This window comes from Rattus norvegicus, chromosome 5, assembly GCF_021556685.1.
Source record: "Rattus norvegicus strain SHRSP/BbbUtx chromosome 5, alternate assembly SHRSP_T2T, whole genome shotgun sequence".
NCBI lineage: Eukaryota > Metazoa > Chordata > Mammalia > Rodentia > Muridae > Rattus > Rattus norvegicus.
In genome coordinates this window covers 17148932-17166569 of record NC_141538.1, presented here as the reverse complement: position 1 = coordinate 17166569, position 17638 = coordinate 17148932, and positions in this window count along the sequence as shown.

Sequence of the window (17638 nt, the reverse complement as noted above, 5' to 3'; positions counted from 1 at the left end):
AAGCATTTTACTTTAAAATTACAAACTTTGACTTTCATCAATTTTGTCTTTTATTAAAAATAGACTTTATTACGTAATATATTCTGATTACAATTTTTTCTCACCCCGTTCTTCCCCACATCTTCCCACCACCTGTATTCACTCCATTTCTGTATCTCATTAGAAATCAAAGGCACCTGAGGGATAAGACTACATTTAATAGAATAAGCTTGAATAACACAGCATCAACCCACTGCAATTGGATAAAAAAATAGAAAGTAGGAAAAGAGCCCAAGTGAAGACACAAAAAGTAGAAGAAACCCACTCATTTGCACCACTCTTGAATCTTACACTACCACTAAAATGGAAACCATAAAATATATGCAAAGGACTTGTTGCAGTCCTGTGCAAGCTCCACATAATGCTCCTTCAGTCTCTGAGTTTATTTGTGCTTTGGTCATGTTGACTTAAGGGGATTCTTTGTTTGCCTTTAAGAGCAAGATAAAAATAGAAAATTTTCAATCTGGCTTTGAGATATATAAATAAAAAATACCAATTGTTTCTCATTACATTAGTTATCACTGTTCATGGTGTTTCAGTTTTGTGTAACTCCCTTGGAACAGCTAATTTTAAATGCTATTTAAATGTGAATTCCTAATTCTAATTAAATTTATCCAAATGATGCAAAACATCACTAACTTAATTTCTTTGACCTTTCATGATTTGCCCAATTTATTTTAAAAGTCCTTCTAAATTTAGCTCTTTATACAATCTATAACTTCCTGTAAATGCTTGAAAACTCATTTTTAGAAAATTAAAACTGTAAAACTCTAGGAAGTAGAACAAGTCTTTTAATTTGCTTACATATTATGTGTGTGTGCTTGAATATGCGTGTGTGTGTGTTTGTGTGTGTGTGTGTGTGTGTGTGTGTGTGTGTGTGTGTGTAGATATATCTGTATCTGTATGGGATTATGCATGCCACAGTGCATTAGTAGAGGTCAGATAAAATTTTCAGTACTTAATCCTGTGGATTCTGAGAATGGAAATCTCGTGTGTTGGCTTGCCAGCATGTGTCTTTACCCACCTATCCACCTCAGTGACCTTGGAATAATATTCTTATTATGCAAAACTTTGGGACAGGACACATTGTGTGCCTAGCTTTACTTTTTGTTGTTTATTTTTTCATTTTTAATTAGATTTTTTATTTACATTTCAAGTGTTTCCTAGTTTCCCCTCCAGAGAAGGGTGTTCCCTCACCTACCCACTCCCTTCCACCCCTGTGCCATAACATTCCCTTACATTGTGGCATCAAATCTTGACAGAACCAAGGGTCTTCCTTCCTGTTGATGGTCAACATGCAGGTGTATCCATCCCTGTATACTCTTGAGATGGTGCTTTCAACCCTGGGAGCTATAAGAGGTTTGGTTGGTTGATATTGTTGTTCTTCTTATGACCTTGCACACCCCTTCAGCTCCTTCAGTCCTTTCACTAACAGTCCATTGGTTAGCTCTGAGCATTTGCCTCTGTATTTGTGAGGCTCTGACAGAGCTGCTCAGGACACAGCTATGCCAAAGTCCTGCCAGCATGCACTTCTTGGCATCCACAATATTGTATAGACTTGGTGGCTGAATATGAGGTGGGTCTTCAGGTGCGGCAGTCTCTCCTCAACACTTTGTCTCTGTATTTCCTCTGGTGAGTATTTTTGTTCCCTTCTAAGAAGGGCTGAATCATCCACACTTTCTTTTTCCTTTTTCTTGAGCTTCATGTGGTCTGTAAATTGTATCTTGGGTATTCTGAGCTTTTCGGTTAATATCCACTTATCAGAGAATGCATGCAGTGTATGGTCTTTTGTGACTGGGTTACCTCACTTGGGATGATATTTTCTAGTTCCATCCATTTACCTAAGAATTTCATGAAGTCATTGATTTTTAACAGCTGAGTAGGGCTGGAGAGATAGCTTAGCAGGTAAGAGCACTGATTGTTCTTCCAGAAGTTCTGAGTTCTATTCCCAGCAACCATGTGATGCCTCAAAACCATCTCCAATGGTATCTCATGCCCTCTTCTGGTGTGTATAATGACAGCTGTAGTGTAATAAAAAACAAATATTAAAAATACAATCCTGGTGGAGCAGGAATGGTGGCATGCTTTAAAAAAATTAATCACAGAGTAGTATTGCATTGTGTAAATGTACCACGTTTCTGTCTCTATTCCTCTGTTGAAGGACATTTGGGTTCTTTCCAGCTTCTGACTATATAAATAAGACTGTTAGGAACATAGAGGAATATGTGTCCTTGTTATATGTAGGAGCATCTTTTGGGTATATTCCTAGGAGTGGTGTAGCTGGATCCTCAGGTACTACTATGCCCAATTTACTGAGGAACCAACAGACTGATTTCCATAGTTGTTGTACCAGCTTGCAATCCCACCAATGATGGAGGAGTGTTGCTCTTCCTCCACATTCTGACCAGCATTTGCTGTCACCCTAGTTTTTAACCCTAGCTATTCTGACTGGTGTGAGGTAGAATCTCAGGGTTGTTGTGCTTTGCATTTCCCTGATGACTAAGGATGTCGAACATTTCTTTAGGTCTTCTTGGCCATTTGATATTCCTGCTAGAATTCTTTGTTTGACTCTGTAGCCAATTTTTAAATAGGGTTATTTGATTCTCTGGAGTCTAACTTTTGAGTTCTTTGTGTATACTAGATATTAACCTCTATCGAATGTTGGTAGGATTAGTAAAGATCTTTTCCCAATCTAATGGTTGCTGTTTTGCCCTAATGACAGTGTTCTTTGACTTACAAAAGCTTTGCAATTTTATGAGGTCCGATTTGTATATTGTTGATGTTAGAGCATATGCCATTGGTTTTCTGTACAGAAAATTTCTCTTGTGCCCATATGTTCAAGAATCATCCCTACTTTCTATTCTATTAATTTCAGCATATCTGGTTTTAAGTGGAGGTCCTTGATCCACTTGGTCTTGAGCTTTGTATGAGGCTAAAAGAATGGATCAACTTGCATTCTTCTACATGGAGACTGCCAGTTGAATGATCATGATTTGTTGAATATGCTTTTTTCCACTGGATGGTTTTAGATTCTTTGTCACAGATCAAGTGACCATAGGTGTGTGGGTTCATTTCTGAGTCTTCAATTCTATTCCATCGATATACCTGCCTGTCTCTGTACCAATACTATACAGTGTTTTTTTAAAACACTATTGCTCTGTAATACAGCTGGAAGTTAGGGATGTTGATTCCCCCAGAATTCGTTTTATTGTTGAGAATAGTTTTTGCTCTCCTGGGTTTTGTTTTTGTTTTTTGTTTTTTGTTTTTTTTTTTTTTGTTTTTGTTATTCCAAATGTATTTGAAAATTTCTTTTTCTAACTCTGACAAATTGAACTGAAATTTTGTTTGGGATTGTATTGAACCTGTAGATTGCTTTCAGCACCTGATGGCCATTTTTGCTATATTAATCCTGCCAATCTGTGAGCATGGGAGTTCTTTCCATCTTCTGAGATCATCTTCAATTTTTTTTCTTCAGAGACTTGATGTTCTTGTCATATAGATCTTTCACTTGCTGGGTTAGAGTCACAAGGTGGTATTTTATATTATTTTTGACTATTGGGAAGGGTGTCACTTCCCTAATTTCCATTTCAGCCTGTTTCTTCTTTGAGTATAGGAAGGCTACTGATTTGTTTGAATTAATTTTATAACCAGTCACTTTGCTGAAGTTGTTTATCAGTTTTAGGAGGTCTGTGTAGAATTTCTTGGTTCACTTAAATATACTATCACACCATCTGCAAATAGGGATATTTTGACTTCTTCCTTTCCAATTTGTATCCCTTTGACCTCTTTTTGTTGTCTAATTAAACGGGCTAGGACTTCGAGTACTACATTGAATAGGTAGGGAGAGAGGGGCAGCCTTGTCTAGTCCCTGATTTTAGTGGTATTGCTTCAAGTTCTTGTCCATTTAGTTTGATGTTGGCTACTGATTTGCTACATATAGCTTTTACTATGTTTAAGTATGGGCCTTGAATTCCTGATCTTTCCAAGACTTTTAACATGAAGGGGTGTTGAATTTTGTCAAATTCTTTCTCAGCATCTGTTGTGGTTTGCCCTGAAGTTATGCTAATTCCACTGCCCCAAGGACAGCTGCCTAGTCATACACTCAGGAATCAGGTGACTTCTCCAGAACTTCCCTATTGAATTTGTAAAGTACAGGTGAAGGGTAGGTACAGGATAGAAGGAGGCCTGTCATTGGAGGAGAAGGAAGGATGGGTGGGAGAGAAATTTGAAGGAAGAGGAGGAGACTAGAGGAAAAGGAGAGAGATGAGACGGAGGAGAGGGTGAGAAGCCATGGCAGGTGATGTTAAGATTTTGCTCTGTGTATTTACAGGTTGTTATTAATGTTCCTAAGGGATGGATGGTACCAGGCTTTGTATGTTTAAGTGGGCAATTATATCTTACCAATTGGGTCAAAGGTTATTGTGTTGTGTGTTCTTTTATGTGACGGTTTGAGTGTAGGAAAATGTGTGGCGGCAAGAGACACTGGGCTGCAGAGGAGTAGGGATGTTTCCGACAGGATCTAGTAGATATCTTGGGGCACTGCGGTGCGGACCTAGTGGGGGAAAAGACAACCTTCCTTTTTTTTATTTTTGTATTTTTACAACAAGCATCCAATGAGAAGATTGTATGGTTCTTTTCCTTGAGTTTGTTTACATAGTGGATTACATTGATGGATTTCCGTATATTGAAAGCCTTCGTCCTAGGATGAAGGCTACTTGACAGTGATGGATGATTGTTTTAATTTCTTCTTGGTTTCAGTTTGTAAGAATTTTATTGAGTATTTTGGCATCAATATTCAAGTGGTCTGAAGTTTTCTTTCTTTTTTGGGTCTTTGTGTCTTAGCTATAAGCTTAATGGCAGTTTCATACAATGGATTGGGTAATGTTCCTTCTATTTCTGTTTTGTGCAATAGTTTGGGCAGTATTGGTATTAGGTCTTCTTTCAGTGTCTAATAGAATTCTTCACTAAATCCATGTTGTCCTGATTTTTTTTAGTTGGGAGAGCTTTAATGACAGCTTCTATTTCTTTATGGTTTATGGGACTGTTTTGATGGTTTATCAGATCTTAATTTTAGTTTGGTATCTGGAATCTGTCCAGAAAAATTGTTTATTTAATCCAGATTTTACAATTTTGCTGTGTATAGGCTTCTGTAGTGGCATCTGATAGTTTTTTAATTTCCTCAGTTTCTGTTGTTATGTCTCTCTTTTCATTTCTGATTATATTAATATGGATACTGTCTCTGTGCCCCCTGGTTAATCTGGATAAGTGTTTATCTGTCTTGTTTATTTCTTCAAAGAACCAGCTCCAATTTGTGTTGATTCTTTCTATAGTTCTTTTTGTTTCTACTTGGTTGATTTCAGCCCTGAGTTTGATTATTTCCTGCTGTCTACTCCTCTTGGGTGTATTTGCTTCTTTTTGTTCTAGAGATCACAGGTGTGCTGTCAACCGGCTAGCATATGCTCTCTCCAGTTTCCTTTTGGAGGCACTCAGAGCAATGAGTTTTCCTCTTAGCACTGCTTCCATTGTGTCCCATAACTTTTGGCATGATGTGCCTTCATTTTTATTAAATTCTAAAAAGTCTTTAATTTCTTTATTCTTCCTTGGCTAAGTTATCATTGTGTGGAATGTTGTTTACTGTCCATGTGTATGTGGGCTTTTGGTCATTTTGTGGTTATTGAAGGCCAGTCTTAGCCTGTTGTAATCTGACAGGAAGCATGGGATTATTTCAATCTCCTTGTATCAGTTGAAGCCTGTTCTGTGACTGATTATCTGGTCAATTTTGGAGACGTTACCATGAGGTACTGAAAGAAGGTATATTCTTTTGTTTTAGGGTGAAATGTTCTATAAATATCTGTTAAATCCACTTGGTTCATGACTTCTGTTAGTTTCAGTGTGTCTCTATTTAGTTTCTTTTTCTATAATCTGTCCATTGATGAGACTGGGGTATTGAAGTCTCCTACTATTTGTGAGGTCCAGTGTGTGGTTTGAGCTTTATGAAAGTTTCTTTTATGTATGTGGGTTCCCTTGCATTTGGAGCATAGATATGCAGAATTGAGAGTTCATCTTGGTGCATTTTTCCATTGAAATGTATGAAGTTTCCTTTCTTATCTTTTTTGGTAACTTTTTGATTGAAAATTGATTTCATTTGGTATTAGAATGGTTACTCCAACTTGTTTCTTTGGACTATTTGCTTGGAAACTTTTTTTTTTTCACCCTTTTACTCTGAGGAAGTATCTGTCTTTGTCACTGAGGTGTATTTCCAGTATGCAGCAAAATGCTGGTTCTTGTTTACATATCCAGTCTTTTGGTTTATGTCTTTTTATTGTGGAATTGAGTTCATTTTTTGAGAGTTATTAGGTACCAATGATAGTTTTTTCCTGTTATTTTCATTGTTAGAGGTGTAATTATATTTCTATGCTATCTTCTTTTCAGTTATTTGAAAGAAGATTTCTTTCTTTTTTTTTTTTTTCAAGAGTGTTGTTTCCATCCTTGTGTTGGAATTTTGCATGTATTATCCTTTGTAGGGCTGAATTTGTGGAAAGATACTGTTTAAATTTGGTTTTGTTGTGAAATACCTTGGTTTCCTTATATATGGTAATTGAGAGTTTTGCTGGTTATAGTAGCCTGGGCTGGCATTTGTGTTCTCTTTGTTCTGTATGGCATCTGCCCAGCATCTTCTGGTTTTCATAGTCTCTGGTGAGAATTCTGGTATAATTCTGATAGTTCTGCCTTTATATGCTACTTGACATTTTTTCTTTTCTACTTTCAATATTCTTTCATTGTTTTGTTCATTTGGTGTTTTGACTCTGATGTGATAGGAGAAATTTCTTTTCTGGTCCAATTTATTTGGAGTTCTGTTAGCTTCTTGTATGTATATGGACATCTCTTTCTTTAGGTTAGGACAGTTTTCTTCTATAATTTTGTCGAAGATATTTACTGTCCCTTTAAGTTGAGTTCTTTACTTTCTTTTATTTTCCTTGTGTTTGAGCTTCTCAATGTGTCCTTGATTTCCTGGATGTTTTGGATTAGGAGATATTTGTGTTTTGAATTTTCTTTGGCTATTGTATAAATGTTTTCTATGGTATGTTCTACTCCTGAGATTCAGTCTTCTATTCCTTGTATTCTGTTGGGAAAGCTTGCATCTGCTCTTCTTGATCTCTTTCCTAGATTTTTCTATCTGCAGGGTTGTGTCCCTTTATGATTTCTTTATTGTTTCTCTCTCCGTTTGTAGTTCTTGAATTCAATTTTTTTCAATTCCTTCACTTGTTTGGTTGTTTTCCTGTAATTCTTTAAGGGGTTTTTGTGTTTCCTATTTATCTGTTTTGTCCTGTATTCCTTTAAAGGAATTATTTATGTCTTCCTTAAAGTTCTCTAATATCATTATGAGATATGATTTTAAATTAGAATCTTGCTTTTTCAATGTGTTTGGTTTCCATGACTTGCTGTGGTGGAACAAGTGGGTTCTGATGAAGCTGAGTGGCCTTGGATTCTGTTGCTTAAGTTCTTCCACTTGCCTTTTGCCATCTTGGTATCTCCGGTGTTTGCTGGTCTTGCTGTCTCTGAAAGTGGCTTGACCCTTGTAAGCCTGTGTATCAGCACTCCTGTGAGATCAGCTCTCTGCTGGTGGGATTTGGGTACTGAGAGCTGTGTCACAGGGTTAGCTCTGGATGCAGAAGGAAACCTGAAGTATCCTGTACCAGACCATTCCTCTGTTCTTGTGTCCTGAGAGCTTCAGGCAGGTTCTTCTGGGCCAGGTATTTGAACAGAAATGGTTGTCACACCTGTGATCTCATGTATGTCAGCACTCCTAGGAGACCAGCATTCTTCTGGTAGGGTCTGGGAATAGAGAGCTGTGGTACAGGGTCAGCTCTGGGTACAGACAGAAACCAGAAACATGGCTAAGCTTTCTTTAGCTATTGTTTGAAATGCTTGCATCAAAGCTATTTCGTGTTTATCTATTTTGGTATTCATTTAAAGACCCATGAACCCATCTGTATTTATACAAACTAAATAGGCCACTCATATTACTGAGTATATCTCATGTACATGAAATTACTAGGAATGTAAGAAGTAATAAGAAGACATATAGCAGAATATCTTTATAGAGGAAGAAGTCATGAAGATGAGGATATAGATAAAGGTGAAGTCAGTAAGATTTGCTCATTAATAGATGATGTTTCAGTATTGTATAAATGGCATAATGTCTTATTCAGTTTAAATTGGTATTAAAATTTCATCACAGCCTGTGAGACTTCTGCAAAATTCATTTCTTCATAGTTCTAGAAGTTGGGAAGACCCTGACAAAAGCATGGTCAGATCTGGATACAAGTGTGAACCACTTCGTGGTTTGCAGATATCTCTTTCCTTTTCTGTAGTTGTATGATAGAACAGTTATGTCCCTTCCTACTTGTGTAGACATTAATCTCACCACTAAGGCCAGCCTTTTGATTAAATCTCATATTTATTATCTTTGAGAGGTTATATCTCCAAATACTGTAATATTTAAGTTAGGATTTAGGACACAGCATAAGAATTTTGTGCATGTGTGTGTCTACAAAATTTCAGTTCACAACACATAAACAATTGGATTTTCATGAGTACTTTAACAAAACTGTAACTCATTCCAATCATTTGCCATGGTTTCAGGATAGGTCTATCAGATGTGAGAGAAGAATGCCATGGACATCCAAAAATTGCTGAGTATTGCAAGGTTCCTCTTTTTCTCCTTTCTTAAAAATAGACAACACATCCTGGGATATTTTTACAACAGAAAGCCAATTCTCAGACCCATATGTACTACTGCCACAGCTGTCCCAGGTTTGGGGAGTCTGCTAGAGGCCTGCATTCAGAAGGCAGCAAGACATCCTGAGGAAGCCTTGGAGAGAAGTTGCTGCTGGCTGAAGGAGGCAAATGAAGACCTGGCCATAAGACTATTATTGCCCTCTTTAAAAGCAAAGACACGACCTCCAGGACCTGAAGGGACCGGATCAACTGTTCTCTGCATCCAAATCCTGTGGGAGGGAGAGATAAACCTTCAGAGAGGCAGACACGCCTGGGAAGCCAGAAGAGACTACGCTCTGCCCACATTTCTAACTCCAGAGGAAAACACCTAATGCCCTCTGGGATCCCAGTGCATGGGGGCGCCCGCAAAAGGCGGCGCAGGCCCTCCTGGTTGCTGCCCTCATGGAGAGCACAAAAGCAACACCCCATGAGCAAATTTGAGCCTCGGGACTACAGGTAAGACCAACTTTTCTGCTCCAAGCGATCTGACTGGTAGTCTCAGGACACACAGAGGCAAAATTCCTCTGGCACCAGACACTTCCAGTTTTTAGCTAGATTCCCAACCTCGCTAATCCCCGCCCGCAGCTCACTGCTCCCAAACCCCTTGGGAGAGAGAGCTCACCACCCAGACAGGTGGGCACTCCTGAGACTGCAGAGCGGAGGGAGCCCACCAATACTGCCCACCCCTGCCCACATCCCTTGCCCTAAGAGGAAACTGTATTCGGCCTCTGGGAACTGGAAGATAGAGGCACTGGAGCTGCAGGTCCCCTGCGCTCCAGACACCTCCAGGACCTGAAGAGACTGGATCAAGAGTTCTCTGCACCAAAATCCCCTGGGAGGGAGAGCTAAACCTTCAGAGAGGCAGACACGCCAGGGAAGCTAGAAGAGACTACACTCTGCCCACATATCTGACCACAGAGGAAAACACCTAATGCCGTCTGGGACCCTGGTGCATGGGGGGCTCTCAGAAAAGGCAGCACTGGCCCTCCTGGTTGCCGCCCTCAAGGAGAGCTCAAAAGCAACACCCCACAAGCAAATCACTCCAACAGGTAAGATCAACTTTTCTGCTCCAAGCGACCAGCCTGGTGGACTCAGGACACAGGCCCACAGGAAAAGCTGACGAACAGTAGACAGGAAAGACTACATGCCCGAAAGCAGAACACTCTGTTCCAATAACTGGCTGAAAGAAAACAGGCAAAGAAGTCTACAGCACTCCTGACACACAGGCCTATAGGACAGTCTAGCCACTCTGAGAAGTAGCAGAACAAAGTAACACCAAAGGCTGATGGCGAGAGGCAAGCGAAGGAACCCAAGCAACAGAAACCAAGAATACATGGCATCATCAGAGCCCAATTCTCCCACCAAAGCAAACACTGAATACCCAAACACCCCAGAAAAGCAAGATCTAGATTTAAAATCATATTTGATCATATGCTGGAGGACTTCAAGAAAGACATGAAGAACTCCCTTAGAGAAACACAGGAAAACATAAATAAAAAAGTAGAAGCCTATAGAGAAGAATCACCAAAATCCCTGAAAGAATTCCTGGAAAACACAATCAAACAGGTGAAGGAATTAAAAATGGAAATAGAAACAATGAAGAAAGAACACAGGGAAACAACCCCGGATATAGAAAACCAAAGGAAGAGACAAGGAGCCGTAGACACAATCATCACCAACAGAATACAAGAGATAGAAGAGAGAATCTCAGGAGCAGAAGATTCCATAGAAATCATCGACACAACTGTCAAAGATAATGTAAAATGGAAAAAGCTATTGGTCCAAAACATGCAGGAAATCCAGGACTCAATGAGAAGATCAAATCTAAGGATAATAGGTATAGAAGAGAGTGAAGACTCCCAGCTCAAAGTAAATATCTTCAACAAAATCATAGAAGAAAACTTCCCTAACCTAAAGAAAGAGATGCCCATAAACATACAAGAAGCCTACAAAACTCCAAATAGATTGGACCAGAAAAGAAGGTCCTCCCATCACATAATAGTAAAAACACCGAATGTACAAAATAAAGAAAGAATATTAAAAGCAATAAGGGAAAAAGTAAAGTAACATATAAAGGCAGACCTATCAGAATCACACCAGACTTCTCACCACAGACTATGAAAGCCAGAAGATCCTGGACAGATGTTATACAGACCCTAAGAGAACACAAATGCCAGCCCAGGTTACTGTTTCCTGCAAAACTCTCAATTAACATAGATGGAGAAACCAAGATATTCCATGACAAAACCAAATGTACACAATATCTTTCTACAAATCCAGCACTACAAAGGATAATAAATGGTAAAGCCCACCATAAGGAAAGCAAGAAACCAATCATCTTGGCAACAAAACAAAGAGAAGAAAAGCACTCAAACATAACTTCACATCCAAATATGAATATAACAGAAAGCAATAAGCACTATTCCATAATATCTCTCAATATCACTTGTCTCAATTCCACAATAAAAAGACATACATTAACAAACTGGATATGCAATGAGGACCCTACATTCTGCTGCCCACAGGAAATACACCGCAGAGACAAAGACAGACACTACCTCAGAGTGAAAGGCTGGAAAATAATTTTCCAAGCAATTGGTCGGAAGAAGCAAGCTGGAGCAGCCATTCTAATAACGAATAAAATTGATTTTCAACTAAAAGTCATCAAAAAAGATAAGGAAGGACACTTCATAGTCATCACAGGAAAAATCCACCAAGATGAACTCTCAATCCTAAATATCTATGCTCCAAAGACAAGGGCACCCACATACATAAAAGAAAACTTACTAAAGCTCAAAGCACACATTGCACCTCACACAATAATACTAGGAGATTTCAACACCCCATTCTCATCAATGGACAGATCATGGAAACAGGAATAAAACAGAGACATAGACAGACTAAGAAGGGTCATGAATCAAATGGACTTAACAGAAATTTACAGAACATTCTATCCTAAAGCAAAAGAATATACATTCTTCTCAGCACCTCATGGTATTTTCTCCAAAATTTACCATATAATTTGTCATAAAACAGATCTCAACAGATATAGAAAGATAGAAATAATCCCATGCATCCTATCAGATCACCACGGGCTAAAGCTTGTTTTCAATAAAAATATTGGAAGAACGCCCACATATACATGGAAGATGAACAATGCTCTACTCAATGATAATCTGGTCAAGGAACAAATAAAGAAAGAAATTAAAGACTTCTTAGAATTTAATGAAAATAAAGGTACAACATACCCAAACTTATTGGACACAATGAAAGCTGTGCTAAGAGGAAAACTCATAGCTCTGAGTGCCTGCAGAAAGAAACAGGAGAGAGCATATGTCACCAGCTTGACAGCACACCTAAAAGCTCTAGAACAAAAAGAAGCAAATACTACCAGGAGGAGTAGAAGGCAGGAAATAATCAAACTCAGAGCTGAAATCAACCAAGTAGAAACAAAAAGGACCATAGAAAGAATCAAACCAAAAGTTGGTACTTTGAGAAAATCAACAAGATAGATAAACCCTTACCCAGACTAATGAGAGGACACAGTGAGTGTGTCCAAATTAACAAAATCAGAAATGAAAAGGGAGATATAACTACAGAATCAGAGGAAATTAAAAAAATCATCAGATCCTACTACAAAAGCCTATATTCAATAAAACTTGAAAATCTGCAGGAAATGGACAATTTCCTAGACAGATACCAGGTACCGAAGTTAAATCAGGAATAGATAAACTATTTAAACAACGCCATAACTCCTAATGAAATAGAAGCAGTCATTAAAGGTCTCCCAAACAAATGAGCCCAGACCCAAATGGGTTCAGTGCAGGATTCTATGAGACCTTCATAGAAGACCTCATACCAATACTCTCCAAACTATTCCACAAAATTGAAACAGATGGAGCACTACTGAATTCCTTCTATGAAGCCACAATTACTCTTATACCTAAACCACACAAAGACACAACAAAGAAAGAGAACTTCAGACCAATTTTCCTTATGAATATCGACGCAAAAAATACTCAACAAAATTCTGGCAAACCGAATCCAAGAGCACATCAAAACAATCATCCCCCATGATCAAGTAGGCTTCATCCCAGGCATGCAGGGATGGTTAAATATATAGAAAACCATCAACATGGTCCATTATATAAACAAACTGAAAGAATAAAACCACAAGATCATTTCATTAGATGCTGAGAAAGCATTTGACAAAATTCAACACACCTTAATGATAAAAGTCCTGGAAAGAATAGGAATTCAAGGCCCATACCTAAACATACTAAAAGCCATATATGGCAAACCAGTAGCTAACATTAAACTAAATGGAGAGAACCTTGCAGCAATCCCACAAAAATCAGGGACTAGACAAGTCTGTTTAGTCTCTCCCTACTTATTCAATATATTTCTTGAAGTTCTAGCCAGAGCAATCAGAGAACAAAAGGAAATCAAGGGGATACAGATTGGAAAAGAAGAAGTCAAAATATCACTATTTGCAGATGATATGATAGTATATTTAAGTGATCCCAAAAATTCCACCAGAGAACTACTAAAGCTGATAAACAACTTCAGCAAAGTGGCTGGGTATAAAATTAACTCAAATAAATCAGTAGCCTTCCTCTACACAAAAGAGAAACAAGCAGAGAAAGAAATTAGGGAAACAATACCCTTCATAATAGTCCCAAACAACATAAAATACCTTGGTTTGACTTTAACCAAGCAAGTCAAAGATCTGTACAATAAGAACTTCAAGACTCTGAAGAAAGAAACTGAAGAAGATCTCAGAAGATGGAAAGATCTCCCATGCTCATGGATTGGCAGGATTAATATAGTAAAAATGGCCATTTTACCAAAAGCGATCTACAGACTCACTGCAATCCCATCAAAATACCAATCCAATTCTTCAACGAGTTAGACAGAACAATTTGCAAATTCATCTGGAATAACAAAAAACCCAGGATAGCTAAAACTATCCTCAACAATAAAAGGACTTCTGGGGGAAATCACTATCCCTGACCTCAAGCAGTATTACAGAGCAATAGTGATAAAAACTGCATGGTATTGGAACAGAGACAGAGAGTCCAATGGAATAGAATTGAAGACCCATAAATGAACCCACACACCTATGGTCAATTGATTTTTGACAAAGGAGCCAAAACCATCCAATGGAAAAAAGATAGCATGTTCAGCAACTGGTGCTGGTTCAACTGGAGGTCAGCATGTAGAAGAATGCAGATCGATCCATGCTTATCACCCTGTACAAAGCTTAAGTCCAAGTGGATCAAGGACCTCCACATCAAACCAGATACACTCAAACTAGTAGAAGAAAAAGTGGGAAAGCATCTCAAACACATGGTCAATAGAGAAAGTTTCCTTTTCAAAACACCAATGGCTTATGCTCTAAGATCCAGAATCAACAAATGGGATCTCATAAAACTGCAGAGCCTCTGTAAGGCAAAGGACAGTGTGGGTTAGGACAAAACAGCAACCAACAGATTGGGAAAAGATCCTTACCAATCCTACAACAGATAGAGGGCTTATATCCAAAATATACAAAGAACTCAAGAAGTTAGACCGCAGGGAGACGAAAAACCCTTATAAAAAATGGAGTTCAGAGTTAAACAAAGAAATCACAGCTGAGGAATCCTGAATGCCTGAGAAACACCTAAAGAAATGTTCAAAATCCTTAGCCATAAGGGAAATGCAAATCAAAACAACCCTGAGATTTTACCTCACACCAGTGAGAATGGCTAAGATCAAAAACTCAGGTGACAGCAAATGCTGGCGAGGATGTGGAGAAAGAGGAACACTCCTCCATTGTTGGTGGGATTGCAGACTGGTACAACCATTCTGGAAATCAGTCTGGAGATTCCTTAGAAAATTGGACTTTGAACTACCTGAGGAACCCAACTATACCTCTCTTGGGCATAGACCCAAAAGATGATCCAACAAATAACAAATACACATGCTCCACTATGTTCATAGCAGATTTATTTATAATAGCCAGAAGCTGGAAAGAACCCAGATGCCTTTCAACAGAGGAATGGGTACAGGAAATGTGATACATCTCCACAATGGAATATTACTCAGCTATCAAAAACAATGACTTTATGAAATTCGTAGGCAAATGGATGGAACTGGAAAATATCATCCTGAGTGAGATAACCCAATCACAGAAAAACTCACATGGTATGCTCTCATTGATAAGCGGCTATTAGGTTGAATTGCCCTAGATGCACAGAACACATGAAACTCAAGAAGGATGATCAAAATGCAAAAGCTCCACTTCTTCTTTAAAAGGGGAACAAGAATACTCTTGACAGGGAATAGGGAGGCAAAGTTTAAAACAGAGGCAGAAGGAACACCCATTCAGAGCCTGCCCCACATGTGGCCCATACATATGCAGTCACCCAATTAGATAAGATGGATGAAGCAAAGAAGTGCAGGCTCACAGGAACCGGATGTAGCTCTCTCCTGAGAGACACAGCCAGAATACAGCAAATACATAGGCGAATGCCAGCAGCAAACCACTGAACTGAGATGGGACCCCTGTTGAAGGAATCAGAGAAAGGACTGGAAGAGCTTGAAAGGGTTCGAGACCCCATATGAACAACAGTGCCAAGCAACCAGAGCTTCCAGGGACTAAGCCACTACCCAAAAACTATACGTGGACTGACCCTGGGCTCCAACCTCATAGGTAGCAATTATTAGCCTAGTAGGAGCACGGGGGAAGGGGAAGCCCTTGTTCCTGCTAAGTCTGAACCCACAGTGAATGTGGTTGTTGGGAGGAGGGCGGTAATTGGGGGAGGAGGGGGAGGGGAAGACCCATATAGAAGGGGAGGGGGATGGCTTAGGGGGATGTTGGCCTGGAAACTGGGAAAGGGAATAACAATCAAAATGTAAATAACAAATACTCAAGTTAATAAAGAAAAAAAATAAAAGCGAAGACACTTGATGGTGTTGAGTACCATAGGGGGGAAAAATAGACAACACAACTCAGAATGAAAGACAGAACATTATACAGTGAATGTTCTTCACTGAAGATTAATTAAAGAAAGCTTTCCATCATGATGACTTTGTAGCAGTACAATCACAAACTTCTCTTTTATCGTGTATTTTAAAAAATCAGTCTTCCTTTGAGAATTTCCAACAATATGATTTGATCATATTCACCCCTTCCACAACTCTTCTGTGATACAGTCCATCTCTTCACTGCCTTCCCAACTTCATGTCCTTCAAAATTATTTTTTAAATTCATTAAGTACAGTTTGTTGCCCATATACTTTTATATATGTGTCCTCCCAATGTACTGTGGTTATCAGGTACTATAATCTTACAAACAAAACAATACTGATTTGCCATCTCTCGGAATCTATCAGTTGCAGATTGTCCTGAACTTTGGATGGAATTTTTATATCTAATTCTTCTATATCTATCGTGGTGTCTGGTCTGGCTTGAGCTCATATAACTCTTGTGCATGCCATTATAACCATTGTGACTTCATAATTGTGTATTTGCTCTGCTGTATTCAGAAGCATTGACTTTTGCAGAGCTATGCAGAACTGTCTGTAAGACTAGAAATCTGACCACCTGAAATGTCTAATGTTACAGAGAATCTTGCTTCAGTTTTACTGTTCTTTTATACATGAATGTAAACAAAGACAGCAATAATCCAGGAAGATTGTTTGAAGTCAGAACAAGATGATCAGAAAAGCATGTAAATAAACACTAGTAACCACATACTAAAATTAACAGAGCAGTTCTTTCCCAGAACTGCTTAGAACAGACCAATTTAATCACAACTGCCTGTCACATATTATATATCTGGAAAAGGATGAAAGCAAGCAGAAAATCATATCCAGATTCAAGGCATACTAAAGATAGTACTCAGCAAATCCTTTCACCAGATGGGACTCTATAGATATGATCTGAAGTTAATAAGAATAAACATGTTTTATAAATTGAATGTTATGTTAAACATAAGAAGCACAAAACATACCTAATAATAATCCAGGAAGCAAAATGTACTTGAGATAAAAGGTTCTGGGGCTCTTTTTCCTGGAGCCTCTCTTACAGTTCCCCAAGGTATTTTTTACCATGCATCTTTCTTTCGGCTGTGTTTGGACAAAAGACACAGTTTCCTTGTAGTTAGTTCCTGCTTCTGGTTTCTACATCCTTTTATTCCTTTTCATATTGATCTGTGAGACTTGACAAATAGGGCTAGAAACAGCTAGCCCCTTTAGGGCTGAGCATTCTGGAGTGTCTTACTCTCTGCACCTTAGCCAAATGTAGGTCTCTGTGTTACTCACTATCTAAAACAAGTAGATACTTCTCTGGTCAGAATTGAGAGATACATTCAAGTATAGGTATAAGGAATAAATCATTAGGTATTAATTTAATACTATGTGAACTTATCAGAATAATAGGAGTAGATTCTTCTCTATAATATATCTAGTCACAGGTTCTTGGCCAGTAATGTGCTTCAAGTAGTGTTGTACAACTTAAATCTAATCAGAAACTGACTGATGATTTTCATGACACTATGTGCTAGTGGGCATATTGTTCCAGGTCAGTTATTATTGTAGCTGGCAGGTTTCACAGTTTTGTCATATTGTGATTATTCTTCTCAACCAGTAGCATGGATGGCACATTACAGCACTATGAAAGTGAAACAGTAGGGATGAATATTTCAAGAACTGCCAGCTTGATTTCAGTATGTTCTATTACTAAAGTATGTGTTATCCCCAGTAATAGAATTTCTCTCTCAAATTATGAAAGATAACCAATAGCATTGAATTTAGTGTATAATGTTTGGGGATCT